Raw genomic sequence first — 25,700 nt, 5'->3', positions numbered from 1 at the left:
AAGTTTCTCCTTAGTTTTAGGTTGCTTCTCTCTTTGTTCAGTTTCCATCCACTGCTTCTTGTTTTGCCTTCTGCTTCTTTGGAAAATACATTGCCTCCCCTTCTTTGTGCCAGCCCCTTAAAATCCTGTTGCCTATCACACTTTTGGGCAAAGCAGGTGAACCATTTCCTCCTTTCCTCCACAAAAGTACATCTATAGTATGTAGCTAATAAAGTCGGAAAAAGGTGAACAACATTTTTACAGAACTATAGATAAGTTGAGGCTGGGTGTGACAAGGAATGACTGGGTGGGGAGGGACCAAGCAAGGTACCCCTTGATATGAATGACATTGATTTGGCCAGTACAACTACTACAGAATATTTTGCAAAAACAGCTAGTGCCAGCCAGCAAATAGGCAGCAGCATATTGTATTAGGGATTGCTTCCAAATGATATTCAAAGCAATCACATATAAAGTGAGTTATATAATCTAACTGAGATTAATATATAATCTAACAAGTATAATATTTACTGGTCCCAAAATACACTTGGTAGATCTTGTAATTTTGGCCAAATATTGTACTGACAGTATCTTCCACCAACTATTATTCCAACAAGAGCTGTGAGCGCAGAATAACCCACAGATGCTCATGATATTTTTCACAACTTGTGCTATTCTATCTAGAACAATAAATGAAAGCTTCATAGAAATGGGAGTTTCTGGAACAACATTTTGCTGGCATTCAGTCTGTTTTACCTTTTGCATTCTTCTTTGGATCATCAACTGCACTGCATCTCTTGCTTGGCAAACTGATGGATGATTTCCATCATACAGATGTTGAACAGAAGAGAGAAAGTAGACTACCCTAAGCATTTACTTGTCTTTCCTCAGCAAAACTGATGAAATTATCAGCAGAACAGTGCTTCCAATCTTCATTTTGCTGAACTATTGCCTACTTCAAGTGTAGCATCAAGCCAAGTATCATTCTCTTCATAAAAGATGCATTTATTACCAGTGGAACAGATGATGTAATTTCCCTTCTGGCTACATATATCATCTAGGGCTGAGGTTTAATTTACAGTTGATGATTCATTTTACAGAAGAATGTACAGTTCCTCAGGTGTCACAAAATGAACAGAATTCCAGTCTCACTAATTTACCCTCGAAATGCTTGGCACACTTCACATAAATACCAGGATTACTTTTTTTTGTTCTAGGATAAAACAGAGAACATTCTAAATCAGAGGTCCCCAACCTTTTGGACCTCAGGGACCACCAAGTTCATAATTTTAAATCCCGTGGACCACTAATACAAATCCAGTGTGCCGCTTGCTGAAGCCCCTGGATGCCCAGTGATGGGATGGGATCCTTCAGGCACGTTCCCTCCTCTCTCTTTCTCTCTCTTTTTCTCCCCCCTCCTCTCTCTCCCACTCTTTCTCTCTCATTCTCTCTTTCTCTCTCTCTTCCCCCCTCTCTCCCACTCACTCTCATTCTCTCTCTGATTCCCTCTCTGTCTCTTTCTCTCTCTCTCATTCTTTCTTTCTTTCTGTCTCTTTCTCTCATTCTCTGTCTCTCTGATTCTCTCTCATTCCCTTTCTTTCATTCTCTCTCTCTCTCTTTCATTCTGTCTCTCTCATTCTCTCTCTTTCTCTCTCCCCCTCTTTCTCATTCTCTCTCTATCTCTCTCATTCTCTCTTTCATTCTCTCTTTCTTTCTCTCTGATTCTCTGTCTCTTTCTCTTTCTTTCTCTCTTTCTCTCACCCTCTCTTTCTCTCTCTCATTGTCTCTCTCTTTCTCTCTCCCCCTCTCTCCCACTCATTCTCATTCTCTCTTTCTCTCATTCTGTCTCTCTTATTCTCTCTTTCTTTCTTTCTTTCTGCCTCTCTCATTCTCTCTCTTTCTCCCACCTCTTTCTCTCTCATGGTCTCTGTCTTTTTCTCCCTCCCTCTCTCTCCCCTCTCTCTTTCTCTCTCTCTCCCACTCTTTTTCTCATTCTCTCTCTCTTTCTCTCCCCACTCCCTCTCCCACTCATTCTCTCTCATATTCCCTCTCTGTCTCTCTCTCTCTATCATTCTCTCACTTTCATTCTCTCTCTCTTTCTCTCTCATTCTGTCTCCTTCTCTCTCTCTCTCTTTCTCCCCCCTCTCATTCTCTCTCTCTTTCTCTCCCCCCTCTCAGAAAGAGACTGAGATGGGCCAGCCAGTGTCTTGGGGCTGAGAGGAAGGTAAACATCTCCCTGAGAGACCAAGGTGCATGGAGCACCAAAGGCCGGTGAGATCCAGCAAGAGACAAAACTTCACTCCTGCTCTGGAATATGGAGTGAATCTCCACCCCCCTCCCCTTCTCTTGCCAGGCAAGGAGTGACTGGGAAGGGAGGGCGAGGGGCAGGGACAGCCACTGGTGGGTTCAGCCAACAGGAAGCTACAGCAGGGGGAAGAAACAGCCCGGAGTTCCTGCCATCTGTTGCTTCAGCCTGCCTGCCACCCCCCCTTGCGCCATTACCTCATTCCAGCCAGCAAAGTTGCAAGTTGCACAAAGCTTCCTCTACGGCTGAGATTTACAGCCCCGCCATGAGCTGCCTGGCCAGTCCTATATTCCACAGCTTTAGTCACAGGACTGGCCATTACTCATCCCAGAGCAGCTCTTCCACCTGGGTGCACCACAGACCACCAGTGGTCCATGGATCACTGGTTGGTGACCACTGTTCTAAATAATGCTGCTAAGTAATCAGCAGAAGCAATATGTGCAAGACATAAAATAAAAGATCTAATTTGTGATGGATACATCCTTCTCCTTGGGTTTTAATCAACACTGCAGATAAAATGTGAATTAGAACATTTTTATGATGATTTTTTAATGATTTTAGGTATGATATAAATTGCTATATTTGTCTCAATATTTGTAGGACTACACAAGTATTGGACTATATCCATGATGGCGAACATATGACATGCATGCCAGAGGTGGCACGCAGCACCCTCTTTGTGGGCATGCGAGCCATCACTCAAGCTCAGCTGTGCCATGGATGCCCGTGTGCCTCCCACCAGCCAGCTGGTCTTTGGGTCTCTGCCATGCATGCATGAAGAGGTGGGGTGCATGCAGGGGGTGGAGTGCCTGTGGGGGGGTGACACAGGGACAGGGCACGTGGGGGGTGCACACATTTTATTTTGGGGGTTTGGGCGCGTGCACATGCATCACGCACACCATTGCTTTGGGCACTCCATCTGGAAAAGGTTAGCCATCACTGGACTATATTATTTGATTGAAAAATTAAGTTGAGTTTATTTAATGGGTTCAAAGGAACTAAAGCTTTGACATGGTGAGAAAACAAATCATTGAAAGCAATGTTTGGCAATAGGCAATTAAAAATATAGTTGCCATATATTTTTACCTTCTTAATTTATAAAAAACGGTCATCTTGACAACAAATATCCAAACTTGCCTGAAACAAAGCAAATGCAGGTTTTAGTAAAATCCCTAAAATAGGCTTTTTAAAAATTATTATTACTTTTTCTAACATTACAAACAAAGAAAAGGAAAAAAAAATACATTATTCCACCCTTGTGCTATACATAAAAAAAGGAAGATTTGGGTCTTCGGATATGTCCTCATGATTGCCAAAATCCATGTTCTCGAGGTACAGGTACCGAGGCGTCCAATTTTCCAAGCGCATAGTCCACAAATGGTTTCCAAATCTTCCAGAAAATATCTTCTTTATACACACCACTTCTAATTTTAATATCACATGTCATTTTATCATTTAAAGCTAATTTCCACATTTCAGAATTCCACTCTTCTATTCTAAAAATCACATCTAGTTTCCAATATCTAGCTATTATAATTCTACCTATTATAATCATAATTCTAATCAATTCTTTTTCATATTTTGTTAATTCTATTTCCTTAATTACCAACAATAATATAGTTTCCACTCTCAATGTTATTACTTTCCCCATCATTTCAAATATCATTTTCTCCAATTGTTGCCAAAACTTTTTAACCTTATCACATTTATACCACATATGTTCATAAGTCCCCAATTCCATATCACATCTCCAACATTTTTTACTAATTTTTTTATCCATTTGTGACAATCTTACTGGAGTCAAATACCATTTCCAAACAACTTTGTAATTATGCTCTTTAATCCTTATAGATAAAGTTCTCATAATTCTACTATTCCAATTCACATTCCAATCTGACTCTGGTATTTCAATATTAAGATCTTTTTCCCAATTTATCCTCATCACTCTTTGTAGTTTTTCATCAGAGTTTATAATCTTATAAACCCTGCTAACGAGTCCCTTTAGCCCAATTTCATCTTTCATAATCCGAGATACTAGATATTCAAATTCAGTTTCACATCTATTTGTCGAATAGTTTTCCCTTAATTTTTTTGTCCATTTTTCTATCTGTATTTTTTCAAACCAGCTTAACCCTAATTTTTCAATAATTTCTTTGTTCCTCCTTTTATTTTCTAAAACTTTTAACCAATCTATAATAGTTTCTATATTTTCATCTTTAATCATTTCATTACATCTTATATTATTTTTAATCGGCCAATTTCCAATTGTCTTCCCCAAAAAGATTATATCCGGAATTAAAATTTTAACAAATTTATTCCACATTTTACTTAATTCCTTTAACCAATAACTTCTAATTACACATTTTAAGTTTGCTTTATCTAAAAACCACCTTGATCCAAATTTCTCTATATCCCTTAACTCTAAATCTCTCCAATGATTATCTTCACCTTTAAGTATTTTTACCACTATCCGGATACCATATGCACAGTAATAATTAAATAATTTGGGGATTCCTAATCCGCCTTCCTTTTGATTTTGATACCACATTTTCTTCACTAATCTAGGTCTTTTCCCACCATTGCAAAATTTGTCCAATTTTTTCTGATATCCTTCAATATCTTTCTCTGTCAAATTTAACGGTAGCATCTCGAATAAAAAATTAACCTTGGGCAGCAACATCATCTTACACATTGCAATTCTACCAAACCAAGACAACTTTAACCTTTTATATTTATCTATCTTCTTCTCAATTTCATTCATCACCACATCATAATTAAGTTTTTTCAGTTCTTTAACCTTGAGTGAAAGCATTATACCCAAATATTTCAATGTATTTTTAATCCTTATCCCAAATTGCTCTTGCATATTCTCGCGCTCATTACCATTACTATCCATCAATAATTCTGATTTTGACCAATTTACTTTCAGACCTGTCATTTCCTCAAATTCTTTCAAATGCTTATTTATCTTTTTCAGGTCTTTCTCTATATTTTTCAAAATAATTAAAGTATCATCCCCATACAAATTTATCTTATATCCCTTATATCCTTCTAATTCTTCACCTTTTTCTATCATTTTTGTCAAGATTTCCATAGCCAATAAAAATAATGTTGGGGACAAGGGACATCCTTGTCTCGTACCCGCTTCTAATTTTATCTCTTCAGTTAATATTCCATTCACCTTCACTCTTGCACTACTTTTTTGATACAATTTTGAAATAACATGTATAAACTTGTTACCAAAGCCTAAAGCCTCCACAATTACTTTAATAGCTTCCCATTGTACAGAATCAAAAGCTTTAAAAATATCCAATGATACTATACCAATTTTATCACCATTATGTTCAGCTACATCTATAATATTTAATACTCTTCTAACAATATCACTCATATATCTGCCCTTCACGAAACCTACTTGGTTGTAACTTATATATCTATCTATAAATCTACTTAATCTATTACTTATAATAGCAGTAAATATCTTTGCATCCTGATTAATTAAAGAAATGGGCCGGTAGGACTCAATCCTTTCTAAATCTTTATCTGGCTTAGGAATTAGGGATATCACCGTTCTATTCCATGACGAAGGAACTTCTCCACCATGTAATATTCCATTAAATAATTTCTGCAATCTTGGTATTATTAATTCTTTAAATTCTTTATAAAACTCAGCAGGTAATCCATCCTCACCTGGAGCTTTCCCTAATTTTATTTTTTGTATAACTCCATTAATCTCATCTTGTGTTATATCTTCTTCCATCAATTCTTTATATGTTTGATCAATTTTCACCACATATTTTTCTAAATAACTTTGCAATTTTCCCCGATTAACTGGTTTCTTTGAATATAGATTCTGAAAAAAATTTCTAACCACTTCACATTTCTCTAATTTTTTGTAACATCTTATACCTTTATCATCTATCAAAGCTCCAATTTCTCTCTTCTCTCTTTTATTTTTCGCCATCTTTGCCAATAACTTAGAGTTTCTGTTACTAAATTCAAAAAAATTCCTATTTAAATATCTCAAATTTCTTTTTACCAACTCTGTATCCTCTTCTATCATTTTATTTCTTAACATATTAAGCTCCTCAAGGATTTTTTTCTTTAGTAAGCAAAATTGATTTTCCAATTCTTTAATCTGATTTTATCTCTTTCCATTTTAATTTTATAATTTTTATATTTCCTACTTGATAATTTAATACTCTCCCCTCTAAACACCGCTTTCATCGCATCCCAAACAATTTCAAATTTAACCTCCCCATTATCATTTAGTCTCCAACTTTCCTCCAATTTTTTAAGTATCCATTTTTTATCCTTTTCATTTTTATACAGTTTCTCCTCATATCTCCAATAACTTCTTTTTTTCTCAAAATTAAAATCTAAATCCACCATAACTTCTGCATGATCAGAATCTTTAAAAATTCCCACCTCTACCTTATCCACATTGTTCAGCAAATCTTTAGAGAGAAAAATATAATCAATTCTGGAATATGTATTATATATCTTAGAGAAAAAAGTGTATACTCTTTCAGTTCCTTTAACCTCTCTCCACACATCCACTACACCGTTTCAGAGCATCCATTTATTTAAAATCCCCATTTTATTTGCTCCTCCACAACGAGTGGGGTTAGTACTATCTATTTTATCTCTGATTAAGTTAAAATCCCCAGCCACAATTACTTTCCCTACACTTTCATTCTCCAAAATTTTTGTTATTTTTTCAAGAAATTCTCTTTGTTTCTCATTCGGTAAATATAAATTAACAAGTGTCACTTTTTCCTCATTAAGATTTCCCACAATTATTACATATCTTCCATCCTCATCCAAAATTACCTGATGTTTTTCAAAATACACCCTATCTGATATCAATGTTGCAACTCCTCTGGCTTTTGAAGTTCCAAATGCTTTTTCATATATTTGCATACCTTTTATATACATTCTGTTTGAGTCTTCAGATTTCTGATGGGTTTCTTGTAAAAATAAAATATCTGGTAAATCTCTTTTAATCTTAAATTCCAATCTTCTTCTTTTAATCTGATTCCCTGTACCCTTCACATTCCATGACATTATTTTTATGACTCCCATTTAAACTGTAAATTTTTCAATCCTATCCCCGCCTCTTCCTTTCTGTGCCCAAAACCCAACATTAAACTCCCATATAACAGACATTTAACATAAAAAAAACAATAAAAAAAACAAAAAAGACAAAAGACAAAACAAACAATAAAAAACAAACAATCTTCTTCCCCCACATCCTCATCGGTTTCGCCTCTATAAAGAGAATGGGGGAGAGGGGACGTGCCAATGTCCGGGTCACTTCTTTCGGGCTGTCTATTTAAATTCATCACTCAAGAAAAAAGAAAGTGGTAGCTCTCTCCCGCATTCAGCTTCGTATTTTCCAAGACTCTTATCTGCTTCTTCTCCTGCTGTATCCTCACGACTTTTCTTCTGTTCGACCAACACAGGTGAGATTTCTTTCCTCTTTAACCCTTTAGGGTCTTGCCCCCCAATAGCCCCTTTTTCTTCTTCTGGAGTTGATGTTTCCACATGTATTCCACCCATCTTAAGCATTTGATCTTTTATCTCCATTAAATCCTCCTCCTTGATCAGTCCAAGCTCCTGTAAATATAGTATTGCATCTATGTCCGGGGTAATTGTACGCATCCTTCCTTTATAAAAAAATTTCAATTGTTGTGGTGGCCTCCAATTATATTTAATTCCGTTATCTCTCAAAACCTTTGTAATTGGTTTTTAAAAAAATCTCCATGCCCTTTCTTCTCTTGATATATCCGGGAAGACTTGAATAGTCTTCCCTTCAAACTTCAAAGCATCTCCCATCTCTCTCACCTTGGCCATAACTTCCAGCTTATCACCAAGATTTGCAAACCTGACAAGCACATTCCTGTTGGAACCATTTTGCCTTCTATATCCAATTCTAAAAACACTTGCCAGATCTGCTATTGTAAATGTAATTTGCGTGTCGAGATCATTAATCCATTTTAAAACCCGCTGTTTCAAATTATCTACCTTTTCTTCTTGAATCCCTTGAATAACCAAATTATATTTCCTCATCTCTTCTTCCAGGAGACAAATTCTCTTGTCTTGATGCTCATTTTTGTAAAATATTTCACCAATTTGCCGATCCACTTTTGCCTCATGTACATGAATCTGCTCAAGTTCATCTTTAATAATTGTCATTTCCACTGTTTGCTTTGCAAAATTTTCATTCATTTCTTGTTTCATTTTTTTCATTTCCAATGTCAAATTATCCATACGCTCCGATAATCCTGCTATTTTTTCCCCAATTTTGTTTAAAGCCGCAGCAACTTGCTGCATTTCTGAAGGTTGTTGAGTCATTTTAAAAAGTTTTCAAACTAGTATTTCAAACCACTTTTGCAGAGGGTCTTAATGAAGATCAAGGGACAGCAATTTTTTAATTGAAGCCGAAGCGGCTTATTTTGCACTCAATTTATTTCTCAACAGCTTGTAATTCATAGTCACTCCACAGAGAACACAGATAACTTCACAGCTTTCAAACAATAATCAGCGCCATTTTTCTCCACGTCAGCAAAGGAAAAGAAAAAAAAAAATTCTCCTTTTGTTATCTGTGATCATAAAAGTGCATAAACAAGCTGTTAATTTCCTCAACGGACTTGATTCTTTTTTTAAGAGGAATTTTTATTTATTTATTTATTTAAAACACAGTTATCTGTGTTCTCTGTGGAGTGACTATGAATTACAAGCTGTTGAGAAATAAATTTAGATCATAGATAGCTGCACATTTATCATGTGAATCAGTAGTGAGTTTCAAATTTTTTTACTACTGGTTCTGTGGGTGTGGCTTGGTGAGCGTGGCATGGCTTGGTGGGCGTGGCTTGGTGGGCATGGCTTGGTGGGCGTGGCTTGGTGGGCGTGGCTTACTGTAAAATCTCCATGCCCTTTCTTCTCTTGATATATCCGGGAAGACTTGAATAGTCTTCCCTTCAAACTTCGAAGCATCTCCCATCTCTCTCACCTTGGCCATAACTTCCAGCTTATCACTAAGATTTGCAAACCTGACAAGCACATTCCTGTTGGAACCATTTTGCCTTCTATATCCAATTCTAAAAACACTTGCCAGATCTGTTATTGTAAACATAATTTGCGTATCAAGATCATTAATCCATTTTAAAACCCGCTGTTTCAAATTATCTACCTTTTCTTCTTGAATTCCTCGGATAACCAAATTGTATTTCCTCATTTCTTCTTCAAGGAGACAAATTCTCTTGTCTTGCTGCTCATTTCTTCTTCCAGGAGACAAATTCTCTTGTCTTGCTGCTCATTTCTTCTTCCAGGAGACAAATTCTCTTGTCTTGCTGCTCATTTCTTCTTCCAGGAGACAAATTCTCTTGTCTTGCTGCTCATTTTGTAAAATATTTCACCAATTTGCCGATCCACTTTTGCCTCATGTACATGAATCTGCTCAAGTTCATCTTTAATAATTGTCATTTCCACTGTTTGCTTTGCAAAATTTTCATTCATTTCTTGTTTCATTTTTTCATTTCCAATGTCAAATTATCCATACGCTCCGATAATCCTGCTATTTTTCCCCAATTTTGTTTAAAGCTGCAGCAACTTGCTGCATTTCTGAAGGTTGTTGAGTCATTTTAAAAGTTTTCAAACTAGTATTTCAAACCACTTTTGCATCATGTACATGAATCTGCTCAAGTTCATCTTTAATAATTGTCATTTCCACTGTTTGCTTTGCAAAATTTTCATTCATTTCTTGTTTCATTTTTTTCATTTCCAATGTCAAATTATCCATACGCTTCGATAATCCTGCTATTTTTTCCCCAATTTTGTTTAAAGCTGCAGCCACTTGCTGCATTTCTGAAGGTTGTTGAGTCATTTTAAAAAGTTTTCAAACTAGTATTTCAAATCACTTTTGCAGAGGGTCTTAATGAAGATCAAGGGACAGCAATTTTTTAATTGAAGCCGAAGCGGCTTATTTTGCACTCAATTTATTTCTCAACAGCTTGTAATTCATAGTCACTCCACAGAGAACGCAGATAACTTCACAGCTTTCAAACAATAATCAGCGCCATTTTTTCTCCACGTCAGCAAAGGAAAAGAAAAAAAAAATTACTGCTTCATTCCAACTTAAACTTCGGAGAAAAATTCTTTCCTTTTGTTATCTGTGATCATAAAAGTGCATAAACAAGCTGTTAATTTCCTCAACGGACTTGATTCTTTTTAAGAGGAATTTTTAGGCTCGGAGGTGGGCGATGAGTCGGCGTTTTTCTTCGGCCGTTTTTCGGCCGATTCTTCTAGCCGGCTGGTCTCTCGTCTCTGGCTCGTTTTCCGGCCCGTCTTCTGATTATGGATTCCGGACTTTTCGGGTTCTTGCCTCTGCAACCTGGGCCTATGGTCCCCTGGACGATCTGGATGATAGCGGAGGTATTACATCTACCCTTATTATTGCCATCTGCCTCGTTGCCATGGCTTTTTGGCTTTTGGGCTTTCTCCTGCTGCCGGACTGTGGACTTGGCAGCCTTCACATCCTCCAGCCTCTCGGAGAGGTTTAGCCCCTTATATGGGCTTCGCTTCTTGGAGGGAGAGGTCTGGAGAGACCTGGCCTCTGGAATGGTTAGGATTTATTCCTGGCCATGTTTGGAGGTGGTTGTTTGGAGGACTGCGGGGAGATGATGGAGGCATCCCGGAGGTGGTCCCCTGTAACCAGTCTGTGACTGTGATAACATCACCCATGCCCCCTCGGCCTTTGGGATTTCTATGGCGGTTTTGGTCCTTTAGGACTTTCTGGGGAGACAAGGGATTTATTTGGGGACAGAGGAAGACGGAGGAAGACGTGGCCAGCGACCGGAGTGCCATCTCCCCTCACCCCCGGTTCCAGGATGTTTGGACTATGCACCGGACAGATTACCATCCAGACTGTCATTCGGTGCCAACTGGTGTTCCATTCTTTGTCTGTCCTCATTCTGGACTAGTACCATCTGTTGTCATCTTGCCATTCGGAGATGGAGCCTCTATACTGCCGATTTCTATCCTCAGCTGCTACGCATTATACTTCTTGTGAACTCTTGCGCCTGCGAGGTGCCCCCGCCTCGCAGGAATGGCCCTCCTCACTACCGAGGGCCGGCCTCCATGATGGGTCTTGGGACCCACAGAGGTGGCATGCGAAAAAGAAGAGCCTGTGGGGTTTTTTAGAGAGGGAATTTTTAAGGGGTGGGAGGGTAAGGGCGGGTAATGGGGGTAGCCCGTCGGGTGGGGGGCCAGTTCCTGCACATGCTCGCGGCGGTTCTTCTTTATCGGGTTCGGAGGTTATGAGGGAGGAGTGTGTTCCTATTTGTGAGGGTGGTTCTATTGACACGGTAAGTGGGAGAGGCAGGTATGGCGGAAGTGAGGGGTCATATCAATTTCCGGGAGCGCGTGCTCGATGTCTGAAAGCGATCACGCTCTCCGACCCCTTGGACTTCTCCCGTTCCCCGGATGGTCAGGATCCTCAGAGCTTGGGCCTTCGGTTGATGTTGTGCAATGCTTGGTCCGTGGTGAAAAAAGCCCCCCTTATTTGTGATCTTATACAGGGGCTCCATGACGGCCATGGACCTGACTCAAGTAGTGGATGGCCCCACCCACATTGGGGGAGGCACACTGGACTTGATTTTTATCTCTGGTCAGTGGATGAGTGATCTGGTTTTAGGAGACGTAGTCATTGAGCCATTGTCATGGTCGGATCACTCTCTCCTTCGTCTAGACTTTCAGACCGCCATCCAACACCGCAGGGAGACGGGACCAATACGGTGGTTCCGTCCCAGGCGCCTGATGGACCCGGAGAGGTTCCTGATGGAGCTTGGGCCATTCCCTGAGGATCTTGCCCATGGCACGGCTGAAGAACTGGTCGCGGCTTGGGAACGAGCCGCGGTCGGGGCCTTAGACCGTGTCGTGCCTTTGCGGCCTCTGACCCGGCGCAGGTCTCAACCAGCTCCTTGGTTCTCTGAGGAGCTGAGGGAGATGAAACGCCGGAGAAGACGCCCTAAGAGTGTTTGGAGATCCAGCCGTTCGGAGGCTGATCGGACACTAGTTAGATCCTATAGTAGGACCTACCTAGTGGCACTGAGGGAAGCGAGGCATTGCTACGCCTCCACCCTCATTGCATCGGCAGATAACTGCCCAGCCGCCCTGTTTCGGGTGACCCGTTCCCTCCTTCACCAGGGAGAGCGGGATGACCCGTTGCAGGGACGTGCTGAGGAGTTTAACGGTTATCTATACGATAAAATCGTTCAGCTTCGGGACGGTCTGGATCAAGATTGCGGCGATTCAGATGGGGCGTCTGAGGGCGGTCTTGTTGACATTGTTTGGGATGAGTTTGACCCTGTGGCTCCCGAGGACATGGACAGGTTGTTGGGTAGATTGAATGCCACCACGTGTTTACTGGACCCGTGCCCCTCCTGGTTGGTACTGGCCACTCAGGAGGTGACACGAGGCTGGCTCCAGGCGATTACGAGCGCTTCATTGTTGGAGGGAGTCTTTCCGGCCACCTTGAAAGAGGCGGTGGTGAGGCCCCTCCTCAAGAAGCCTTCCCTGGACCCGGCTGTTTTAGGTAATTATCGTCCGGTCTCCAACCTTCGCTGCGGCGAAGGTTGTAGAAATATGGTGGCACATCAGTTTCCCCTTCACCTGGATGAAACTGTCTATCTAGACCCGTTCCAGTCCGGTTTCCGGCCCGGTTACAGCACTGAGACGGCTTTGGTCGCGTTGGTGGATGATCTCTGGAGGGCCAGGGATAGGGGTTGTTCCTCTGCCCTGGTCCTATTAGACCTCTCAGCGGCTTTTGATACCATCGACCATGGTATCCTGCTGCGCCGGTTGGAGGGATTGGGAGTGGGAGGCACCGTTTATCGGTGGTTCTCCTCCTATCTCTCCGACCGGTCGCAGACGGTGTTGACAGGGGGGCAGAGGTCGGCCCCGAGGAGCATCTGGAGGCTTCAGTTAGTTCAGAATGCGGCTGCGCGGGTGATAGAGGGAGCTCCTCGTGGCTCCCATGTGACACCTCTCCTGCGCAGACTGCACTGGCTGCCTGTGGCCTTCCGGGTGCGCTTCAAGGTTTTGGTAACCACCTTTAAAGCGCTCCATGGCATAGGGCCGGGTTACTTACGGGACCGCCTGCTGCGACCGAATACCTCTCACCGACCCGTGCGCTCTCACAGAGAGGGACTCCTCAGGGTGCCGTCAGCTAGGCAGTGCCGTCTGGCGACACCCAGGGGAACGGCCTTCTCTGTGGGGGCTCCCACCCTCTGGAACGAACTCCCCCCAGGACTTCGTCAACTCCCGGACCTCCGAACCTTCCACCGCGAGCTTAAAACACATCTATTTACTTGTGCAGGACTGGAGTAGATTTTAAATTTTATATTGGTTTTTATTGGTTTTAATGGGTTTTATTATGGATATGGTTTTTTAATATAATCGGGCTATGTAGAATAAGTTTTTTAATTGTTATTTTATCCTGTATTTATATGTATTTTTATTTGCCTGTGAACCGCCCTGAGTCCCTAGGGAGATAGGGCGGTATATAAATATGATAAATAAATAAATAAATAAATAAAATGGCTATAATATAATTGATATGGGAAACTATTCTTTTAAAAGTGAGTGAAAATATTGAAATTATTATCATGTGCTTAAGAAAATAACATGTGCTTAAGAAACATAAAGACCTGACATTCTTGACATCGTATTTATAAAGCATAAATAAAAGTGTATGGCTACATTCCATTTGGAAGTATTTATTATGGGAGAAAAGTATACATTTATTCAAAGAAAGATGTTAACTAATTCTTAGAATGTATCAGCAAGTGTCTATTAATTATGATAAACAGCAGGGAGCAACCTAAAAATCAGAATAAGCAAAGTCAAGCCTATATAACTGTAATCTATAAAATACTCAAACTGTAAATTAAGGATAACATGGATAAAACTAAGATGTCAATAAATATTAATAACTTGAACAATTCATTTAACAGGAAACGAGCCTATTTCCTGAGCCACTGCGGTCCAGAAGTTTTTGACACCGCAGAATCCCTGGCTGAGCCAACGCCGGTACAGTCGGTACCGTGGCAAACTCTGCAGACCTTACTAAAAGCCCATTTTGCACCAATGCCATCCAAGTATGTGCAACGGTTTGAATTCGGGGAACGCAGACAGCAAGAAGGCGAGTCCATCAGCGCATACATGGCCGCCCTGAGGAAAGCCTCAAAACATTGCGAGTACCGAGACTTGGACGAGGCATTGCTGGAGCAACTCATCCGCGGGGTCAGGGACATCCGTTTGCGGAGGCGGCTGCTGTCTAAAAGCAACCTAACGCTGACAAACGCCCTGGACGAAGCCAGGGCTCACGAGATGTCCACCCAAGCAGCGGAAACCCTACAAAAGCAGGTCGCACCAATGGCTGGTGCGAAATCAACCCCGGTCCACAATGAAGAGGTCCAGGCCGAATCGGAGGGTGAGGACGAGGAAGGAGTCTTCCACACCGGGAGGCCGGAGAAAGACGACCGGGGCGACTGCGCGAGTTGCGGAGGGCAACACCAACGACAACAATGCAGATTTAAAGATGCAACCTGTCGGCGCGAAGGAAGGGCACCTAGCACAGGTCTGTCGAGCTCCCCAACCTTCCCGCCAAAAATTCAAACCGGCCAATCAGAGCGCGGGAACGGCGAAGCGGCCCGCGAGTGGCCAGTTTAAAAAAGGCGCGAAGTTGAATCAGACTGTCGTGAGAGTGGGTCACGCATCAACTCGCGTAGAGAAAAAAATCTTTACCAAGGCAAAGATTGAGGGGGTGCCGTGCCGATTGGAGGTGGACACCGGCTCATCGATCACGATCATGTCCTGGGACACTCTCGTGAGAGCCTTACCCGCCATCGCAAAGCGCAAACTGCAACCACAGAAATTAAAGGTACAAGACTACCAAGGGAATCGCATCCCCGTCCGAGGGGTAACGTCCGTCCACGTCGAGTATGGACAATACAAGAAAACTCTGCCCATCACCATCGTCGATGGGACCCTGCCAAGCTTGTTGGGACTAGACTGGTTCCGAGCATTGGGCATGGGAGTGACTGGAATCTTCAGAAACGAAGTCGACCTCAAAGATGCACTCGTGAAAGAATTTGGGGACGTTTTCAGAGACTGCCTGGGCAAGTACACGGGGACCCCTATCTCTTTTAACTTAGACCCCCAAGTTGCTCCTATCCGTCTAAAGGCTAGGAGGGTCCCGTTCGCCCTAAAGCCCAGGATTGACCGGGAACTGGACAAGCTAGTAAACCAGGGAATTCTAGTGCCAGTTGACCATGCTAAGTGGGAGACCCCTATAGTCACCCCAGTCAAACCGGACGGGTCGGTCCGGATTTGCGCTGACTACAAGGCAACGCTTAACAAAGCGTTGCAAAAGAGTGCTTACCCCGTCCCGGTGGTACAGCACCTACTGCACTCAATGGGGCAAGGGCAAGTCTTTGCCAAGCTAGACTTGGCCCAAGCCTATCAACAGCTGCCCGTAGATAGCAGCACAGCTGAAGCACAGACAATCGTGACTCACAGAGGGGCTTTCAAGTGTACCCGATTACAGTTTGGGGTTAGTGTGGCTCCAGGGTTATTTCAGAACCTAATGGAGCGGCTATTGCAGGGCCTGCCAGGGGTAGTACCATACTTTGACGATGTACTGGTATCCGCTGAAAACCTAGAGGAATTAGGGGTACGGCTGCGAAAAGTTTTGGGCATTTTCCGGTCTGCCGGTCTCACGGTTAAACTAAACAAATGCCAGATCGGGGTTGAGTCTGTGGAATTCCTGGGCTACCGGATAGACAGGGAAGGGATTCACCCCACTGAGAGCAAGGTAAGGGCCATCAGGAAGGCCCCGGTGCCAAAGAACAAAACGGAGTTACAGGCATTCTTAGGTCTGATCAACTTCTACGCAGTATTCTTAAGGAATAAGGCAACAGTAGCTGAGCCGCTGCATAAATTACTGGCAAAGACGGCTGCATGGTCTTGGGGAAAGGCGGAAGCTAGGGCATTCGAAGGGGTAAAGAATCTCCTAACGAGTGATAGCCTCCTTATCCAATACAATGGCACGCTGCCATTAGTATTAAGTTGCGATGCATCTCCCTATGGGGTGGGGGCTGTGCTCAGCCACAGGTTTCCAAATGGCACAGAAGCCCCTATTGCATACTACTCCCGAACCATGTCATCCACTGAAAGGAATTATAGCCAGCTTGATAAGGAAGCCTTGGCTATAGTCTCAGGGGTAAAGAAATTCCATGAGTATGTATTTGGTCGTGATTTTGAAATCATCACGGACCATAGACCGTTGCTAGGTCTGCTGGCAGGCGACCGTCCAACGCCCGTGGCACTCTCGCCAAGACTGACCCGATGGACTATCTTCCTGGCAGCATATTCTTACAAATTACTACACCGGCCAGGAAAGGAATTAGGGCATGCAGATGCCCTGAGCAGATGCCCGTTACCAGAGACTATCGAAGACCCCACTCCAGGGACACCAGTTCTGCTAATTGACTCTTTGGACTCTGGCCCAGTCACATCCAAAGAGGTGGCTCGGGCTTCGTATAAGGACATTACAATAAGAACTGTAATTGGGTGGGTACAAAGAGGTTGGCCCGCTGCGCCGGGCGAGCGTTTTAAAGAGTTTGTAAAAAAACGTGGGGAACTCTCGGCTCAAGGGGGGTGCCTGCTATGGGGGGATCGAGTGGTGATCCCGGAGAAACTAAGGAAAAAGGTACTGGATCTCCTTCACGAAGGTCACCCAGGGATCGTGAGGAAGAAGGGTCTAGCGAGAAGCTATGTGTGGTGGCCCTTAATGGACTCAGAAATTGCTGAGAGGGTAGGGAAATGCCAGGCCTGCCAGGAGTCCAGACCGCTACCCCCAACGGCCCCGATTCGGGAATGGGAGAGACCCCAGGGCCCCTGGTCTAGGATCCATATCGATTTTGCCGGCCCCTTCCACGGCCAAACCTTTCTGGTAGTAGTCGATGCCTACTCCAAATGGCTGGAAATCATTCTCATGAGATCCATGACAGCCGAGGCCGTGATCTCAGCCCTACGGCACCTATTTGTAACCCATGGGTTGCCCGACACTTTAGTCTCCGATAACGGCCCGCAATTCACGGCAACCCAGTTTGAAGGGTACTTGGCAGAGGAGGGCATCCGACATGTCCTCTCGGCGCCTTTCCACCCTGCGACGAACGGCCTTGCAGAACGTTTCGTTCGGAGCGCAAAAGAAGCATTGTCCAGAATCAAGCCAGGCGATTGGCAAACTAAAATCGATACATTCCTAGCAGTCCAACACAGAACCCCCTGTGTCACAACTGGCCGCAGCCCGGCCGAACTATTAATGGGTCGGAAACTTAGGTGCCCCCTAGACCGTTTAAACCCTAACTACACACCAGACGGTTACAAAGGGGCACAAGGTAAAACAAGAGAGATGGCAACAGGCGACCTAGTGTGGGCACACAACTACAGCGAGGGCCCGACCTGGTTAGCAAGAACAATCCTAGAAATAACAGGACCCAAGTCATATCTAGTTGAGTTGGGGGATGGCCGGGTATGGAAGCGCCACATAGACCAGATAAGAAAACGCATAACAGGTAATACAGAATCAGACGAAACATGCCCTGACTATTCAATGTTGGAATCCACAGCTGACTCAAACCCGGGGCTAACGCAGGACTTATCTGAGTGCCGGGAGGTCCAGCGACGCCAACTGGTTCATCCTGAAGACAGCAGGGAAGACTCTGCAAATAATCCAGGGCCGGATGGCCTAGAGGAGGAGCTGAGAGGAACAAACAGTCCCTCCGGCCAGCTCGACTCACTCCCAGGGAATGAATTGCGCAGGTCTGAAAGAGTCAGGAGACGCCCAGTCTACTTGCGTGATTACGTCGAAAAATAAGATGCAAATTTTATGTAAATAGTGGTAAAGTGTTTTCTGGGAGGGAAGGAGTGTAATGTATCTTTAAAAGTTTTGGCGGGAAAATAGCACGTTGCTGATTGGTTGAAGCCCCCGGTTAAACTTTATATAAGGAGAGGTTTTTCCCAGCGCTGGCTGCTGGGTTCACCATATAGTAAAGAGCTGTTGTCACTATCCTGGTCTCCTGCCTCGTTATTGCCCGAATCTAACAAAATTGAAGATGGTTTGGTTTTAATAGTTGAAAATCCGTTGGAAGGAATAGGTACAAGATAAATATTGGTGCAATAGCTGGATTTAAAATTAATAGAAAATGAAAATGTTACAAAAAATGAGAAGATCAAAAACTATTAACTGAAAAAAAGGATTTTAGATTTAGAAAACAAGTATAGCTAGTCCTTAATGTTCCTAATTGGAACTGGCAATTCTACCGTTAAGTGGAATGATTGCTGAATAGAAAATCATATAATCACAATTTTGCTTTCCAGTTGGAAAGAGACAAATCTAGTCGGTTTTATATCTTTGGCTTTTATTTTATTATTATTGTAATGCTCTCTACATGGGGCTCTCCTTGAGGTGCACTCGGAGGCTTCAGTTAGTCCAGAATGCAGCTGCGCGGGTGATAGAGGGAGCTACGCGTAGCTCCCACGTAACACCGCTCCTGCACAGACTGCACTGGCTACCTGTGGCCTTTCGAGTGCACTTTAAGGTTTTGGTTACTACCTTCAAAGCGCTCCATGGCTTAGGGCCTGGGTACTTACGGGACCGCCTGCTGTTACCGTATGCCTCCCACCGACCCGTACGCTCTCACAGAGAGGGACTTCTCAGGGTGCCGTCTGCCAAGCAATGTTGGCTGGCGGCCCCCAGGGGAAGGTCCTTCTCTGTGGGGGCTCCCACACTCTGGAACGAGCTTCCCCCGGGTTTACGCCAAATACCTGACCTTCGGACCTTCCGCCGCGAACTGAAGACACATCTTTTCATTCGCACGGGGCTGGCTTAAATTTTATCGATTTTAAATTTTTTAATATTAATTTTAATGGGGTTTTAGTTTTATATATTTTAAAGTTTTTTAGGCCAATTATAAAATAAGTTTTTTAATTTGTATTTTAAATTGTATATTGTATCGTCTGTTTTTACTTTTGGCTGTACACCGCCCTGAGTCCTTCGGGAGAAGGGCGGTATAAAAATCAAATAAATAATAATAATAATAATAATAATTTGCCTCCTGACCATTCCTGCACTTTGCAATGCTCAAGTACCTTCTTACTGTCTTGTGCACATTGAAAGCAAGGCAATTGCTGACATCATTCATGTGATCCAAAATAATATGTAACTGTATCATATGGAGCTGTTTTTGATAAAATCCCAAACTATGTCCTTATCAAGGATATATAGTATTATTTCCACTGTTGATTTAAAAATATATGTAAGAATCATAGAAACAATTTTAATATATACTATATATAACGTGCATACACTTTAACAACTTTCTTTTTCTCTTTCTCTCTCTAAATCTTTTGCCTGCTGCATAAACTTCAGGTATTTCAGATTAATAATGTCCCAGGGGTGCTATTTAAAGTGAATATTGTGAGATTTTCTATGATGAGTGGCAGGCATTATTCACTCACTAGATAACTATATAGCAAAGTAATGGACTAGTAAATCTGTCTTAAATGAATCAGTTCACCTATCAGGGTAAAACAAAGTCACAACCTGATTTATTTGACTTATTTGACTTTTTTTAGGTTGTCTCCAGTACAGGAGTTGATGATGTGTACAGTCCACTTGAAGACTGAGAGTTAAAAAGGGTTGCTTTGCTCTAAGAAAGAACAGTAAGTACAGTCTGTTGTTCCAATTTTGTGCCTCATTATCTTTTTCTCCTTCGAGAAAATGCAAGTAAACTATGTGGTGTTGTGCAATTTTTGTCTTAAAGGATATACTCTAGATTATTTTTATGATTTTGCCTCTCCATTCCATGTACTTTTTCTGGGCATCTCTTTAGAAAGATAAAGACACTCCTGAGTAGAGCTCAACTCCTGGTGTCTTCATATATATGTGTGTGTGTGTGTGTGTGTGTGTGTGTGTGTGTGTGTGTGTGTGTGTGTGTACACTTTCAAATTCTAAATTTTTAAACCTTAAAACTTTTAAATTTTGAAAACTTTAAATGAACTATTACATTTCAAAACTATTAAATTTTTCTTCTGGAAAACTGTGGCAAAATCTTCCACATCCTTTTTTTCCCCATAGGTTTTTTATTTTTTCCAATATAAATATACATATTTTGTGTACATTGCATTGATTGGGTCAAGTCTTTTTTATACAACATTAACTATAATAATATAAATCACATGTAGAGTTCTAATCTTCCAACTTCGAACAATACTAGTCTCATTTCACATTCCTTTTACATTTTCCCATTGATTCATTTAAGCATAAAAACATTTCTTTGCACCCTGTGTTTGTTATCCCTTAGTAAATACTATGCTTCCATATTTTAAAAATCACTCATTATTCCACATAGCATCGATATTCCAAATATATAGGATTACTAATAACACCAATTAATAATATTCAATTCATCACGGGAGTATATCTCAAAATCCCCACCATTTATTAATCCTTAATATTTAATATTTTAAATTCACGATATATTTTAACACACTTTTGACATTAATACTATAGTTAAATTGCCTACTCTTAATTTATCATCTACTAACCTAAACTTATTGGGGTTATGGTATTTTCCCATTTTTTAAAATATATTTTCACATTATCTATCATCTCGGTCTTTTTAAAATTCCATCATTTAGTGATTTTTTGGTCAGCCTTTTATCTCTCCCTTAGAATCTTGTATCTCTTTTTAATTTTTTTATGACTACACAAAAAAACTTTCCCTTCTGGGTGCCTTTTGTCTGTTTCTTTTCTGTTGTTTGAATACCCATCCACAAAACTTCCTTTTGTTTTTTTTAAAGCGGTTTTTCTCTTTTCACTCTATACCATTGTAAATTGAGAGGTTGTGTAATTCTCTTCTACTTATTAATCTTTTCTCCTCTTTGTTCTTAACTTCTTGCTTCTCATTTTTTTCTCTTCCCCTGTTTTTTCTAATTTCTCCTCTGTTTCTTGAGTATCGTGTTCCTCTTTCCCCCCCAGTTCTTGAGTAGCTTCTACATTCATTTCTGTATCTTTAAACAATCCCTTTGTCTCTTTGTCATCTCTTAAAGCTTCATGCAAATTTTTTAACATAAACAAATTTCTTCATACATCTCTAAATCCATTTTATAGCTATTTAATACAAATTATACAAAGTATCTTTCTATTATTCCAATATCTCAATATTTAAGAAATCCAATTACATCGATTCCATAATTATACCTCCAAAACCCCACATTTTATTTCATAATAGTTTAGAGTCTTATCGTTCCCCAATTATATATTGTCCAATTGTCCAAATTTTAGTCTTATTTCCTTCTTCTCTCTTTACTTCTGACGTTTTTCTTCTTTTGCCTCGTAGAATATTATATTAAATAACATTAATAGTCCAAGTCCAAATTAGTCAAATTAATCCACTAAATTTCTCCAATCCTTCTAATCCATAATCCAACCAACAATTATAATAAAGTTTAGTTTTGCAAATTAGTTCCTTTTAAACTCTTCAAAAGGGGGAAAAACACCTGTGAATGTTCTCAGATTTTCCAGTCATCTTCTAACTACAGAGTCAACAGAGTCAAGGTCAGGTCATTCACCAGATGTTGTTTCTTATATTCTGTGTATTAGACTTTGTGTGTATTAGATTAGCTTTTGTTGAATATACTGCAGCTATAGTGTTGCAATACTTCTCTTTCTCCAGTAAATGGTTCTCTTATTTCCAAATCCAACATTAAGCAAACTGTCAGAAACAGCTAATACCAATAAATCCAGGAGGTTTAAAAATTCAAATAAAACAAGTAATTTCTCCTTAAAATAGCTTTCAAATTGTTTGAGCTTTTTTCCAGATTTTCTGTATTTTATAACTTCTCTTAAGCTTTTTCCACCTTTTGATTCTGTTTTTTTTTCTCCATGTATTAATTTGCTGCTATTTTAAGTTTAGGAGTTTCCTTTTTGTATTCTTTTTGTTATTGCAAGTCATTAGAGTAAAGGTTGGTAATTATCTCACCCAGTTTCAATGTTCTGTCCATACACTGCTCTTGCACAATCTTGGGTCCCGATTGTCCCGGCTTCGTGACTGCCAGCAATGGGGGACGTGCCTGTTGCTGTTTGGAACAGCTTTGTCGTGTCCCCCTCCCCCTCCAATGACCAGGTCTAGGAAGTCCATATCAGGCGTGGCAACGAAGCCTCTGCAGCTTTGCCAAATTCTTCCGAGGGTTCTCAGGGCAGGCAGGAGTCCAAGTTGTGACTTCACCAAACTAGATGAGACTTTGCTTGACTCAAAGTTGGAATGCCAAAAGCAGGTCCTTTATATAGGCTGTGGGGTGTGGCTCCATGACTCAGCATTTATCCAGGCCTGCCCCTCCCTTCCTTCTGCTGGCGTTGCCTCTCAGATCTCCGGAAGCAAGGATCCTCCCACTTTGAATTGTCTTCTGCTGTTTGAGAAAGGAAGGGGTCAGAAGGAGTAGGCCCGAGTAATTCCAATCCGTGGCTGACTTCCTCTGATGGCTGAGCCAAAGGAACACACGCCGTATGAGTGAGGTTTGTTTGTTCATTCCTGACATCCTGTCCGGGCATGGGGCCAGGGCTGGGGGCTGGAGGCATTACAGGCCGTTCATCTTCATTATCAGATTCAGAGTCTGATAGCCTCAGATTGTTTTCCATCAGCGGCCAAATTAGTGGCCCCAATCTTTGAGGCTACGGTAGGGATATGGGTGGCCTGTCGTGGTGCTGAGTGACTGGATAAGGCGGTGATTATATCATCTGCTGCCTAAGACTGATTCTTATTGACTGTTCTCACCCGGAGAGCTGGCGGTGACATCTTGACTGGCCAGGATGGGTCTGCTTGCCGGGTTTTCATCATGCGGACATTTTCAGCGGCTGACCTTCTTGCCCTGTGAGACTCCCCTCTCTCGCGGGCTTGGCCCTCTACATTATCGAGGGCCCACCTTGATGATGGGTTTTAGAACCCCGAGAGGTGGCATGCCAAAAATAGGAGGCTTAGGGGATTTTTTTAATTAATTGTTTTAAGGGAATTTTTAAGGGGAGTCTTAAGGGGAGTTTTAAGGAGAGGGTGGGAACTGACAGGTTTGGGTTGGGGGGTGGGAGGGAAAACCTGTCAGGGAGGGGGCCAGTTCCTGCGGGTGCTCGCGGCGCTACTGTAATAGGTCCGGAGGTGACGGGGGAGGATTACATTCCAGTTCACCAGGGTTGTTCCATTGGCACGGTAAGTGGGAGGGGCAGATATGGCAGAAGCGGGGGGCCATATCGTGTTTCGGGAGTGTATGCTCGCTGTTTAAGAGCGATCGCGTGCTCCAGCCCCTCAGTTCCCCGAGTGACCAGATTCCTCAGAGCTTGGACCTTTGGCTGATGTTATGCAATACGAGGTCCGTGGTGAATAAAGCCCCCCTGATTTCTGATCTTATTCAGGTGGGGGCCGCGGACCTTATGGGCATTACGGAAACCTGGTTGGGCAGGAAGGGGGGATTCCCCTAGTTGAGATGTGCCCACTAGGTTTCCGAGCATTTCACCAGCCGAGGGCCCAAGGTAGGGGTGGGGGGGTGGCGGTCATTATCAAGGAAAGCCTGGAACCGAGGGAGACTACTGTACCTCAGATAGCTGGTTGTGAAACCCTCTGTGTGAAGTGGGGTCGTAGGACTCAAGTGGGCTTGTTGATCACGTACCTGGCTCCTTGGTGCGTGACAACAGCCCTGCCCGAGCTGTTGAAGGTGCTTGCCGGGTTGGCGGTTGAGACCCCTAGACTGATGGTCATGGGGGATTTCAACTTGCCATCAACCGACGTGGCATCTTCGGCGGCTCGGGAGTTCATGGCCTCCATGACGGCCATGGACCTGACTCAAGTAGTTAACGGCCCTACTCACATCGGGGGAGGCACACTAGATCTGATTTTTGTCTCAGGTCAGTGGCTGAATGATCTGGAACTAGGTGATTTAGTCATTGAGTCTTTGTCATGGTCGGATCATTCTCTCCTTCATCTGGACTTTCGGACTGCTACTCAACACCACAGGGAGATGGGGCCAATGCGTTGGTTCCGTCCCAGGCGCCTGACGGACCTGGAGAGGTTTCTGACGGAGCTTGGGCCGTTTCCTGAGGATCTGGCCCATGGCACGGCTGAAGAACTAGTCGCAGCCTGGGAATGGGCCGCGGCAGGGGCTTTGGACCATGTCGTGCCTTTGCGGCCTCTGACCCGGCGCAGGTCTCAACCAGCTCCTTGCTTTTCTGAGGAGCTGAGGGAGATGAAACGCCAGAAAAGACACCTAGAGAGTGCCTGGAGGTCCAGCTGTTCGGAAGCCGACCGAACACTGGTTAGGTCATATATTCAGACCTATCTAGTGGCATTGGGGGAGGCTAAACGTACGTACATTTCCTCCCTTATTGCATCGGCAGATAACCGCCTGGCCGCCCTGTTTCGGGTGACCCGCTCTCTCCTGCAGCAGGAGGTGTGGGATGACCCCCTGCAGGGTTGTGCCGAGGATTTTAGTGTGTATCTGTACGATAAAATCGCTCAGCTTCGGAACGTTTTAGACCAAAATTGGGTAGATTCAGGTGAAACGTCAGAGCCTCGTCTTGTTGAGGCTGTTTGGGATGAGTTTGATCCTGTGACTCCCGAGGAGGTGGACAGGTTGCTGGGAAGGCTGAATGCCACTACATGTTTACTGGACCCGTGTCCCTCTTGGTTGGTGCTGGCCACACAAGAGGTGACACGGGGCTGGCTCCAGGGAATTATTAATGCTTCTTTGTTGGAGGGGGTTGTCCCTTCCGCCTTGAAAGAGGCGGTGGTGAGACCCCTCCTCAAGAAGCCTTCCCTGGACCCAGCCATTTTAGATAATTACCGTCCTGTCTCCAACCTTCGCTTTGTGGCAAAGGTTGTAGAGAGTGTGGTGGCACGCCCGTTTCCCCTAGTTCCTGGATGATCTCTGGAGGGCTCGGGACAGGGGTTATTCCTCTGCCCTGGTCCTGTTAGATCTCTCAGCGGCTTTTGATACCATCGACCATGGTATCCTGCTGCGCCGGCTGGAGAGTTTGGGAGTGGGAGGTATCGTTTTTCAGTGGTTCTCCTCCTATCTCTCTGACCAGTCACAGACGGTGTTGGCAGGAGGGCAGAGATCGACTATGAGGTGCCTCATGTATGGGATGCCACAGGGGTCGATTCTCTCGCCCCTCCTGTTCAACATCTATATGAAGCTGCTGGGTGAGATCATCAGTGGCTTTGGGTGAGTTACCAACTGTACGCTGACAACACGCAGCTGTACTTCTCCACACCAGGCCACCCCAATGAAGCTGTCGAAG

General features: G+C 43.0%; 1 protein-coding gene across 1 annotated transcript in view; it reads left to right on the top strand.

The window, feature by feature from the left end:
• FOXP2 (forkhead box P2) overlaps positions 1–25,700 on the top strand; it is a 1,142,483-nt gene that overhangs the window by 458,141 nt on the left and 658,642 nt on the right. The window contains exon 9 of the mRNA XM_058190721.1: positions 19,991–20,077. The gene's annotated coding sequence lies outside the window, so the exon portion shown is untranslated. The remainder of the gene's footprint in view (positions 1–19,990; positions 20,078–25,700) is intronic.

The sequence above is a fragment of the Ahaetulla prasina genome, chromosome 7 (assembly GCF_028640845.1).
Source record: "Ahaetulla prasina isolate Xishuangbanna chromosome 7, ASM2864084v1, whole genome shotgun sequence".
NCBI lineage: Eukaryota > Metazoa > Chordata > Lepidosauria > Squamata > Colubridae > Ahaetulla > Ahaetulla prasina.
This window is presented reverse-complemented; position numbering and strand designations above follow the sequence as displayed.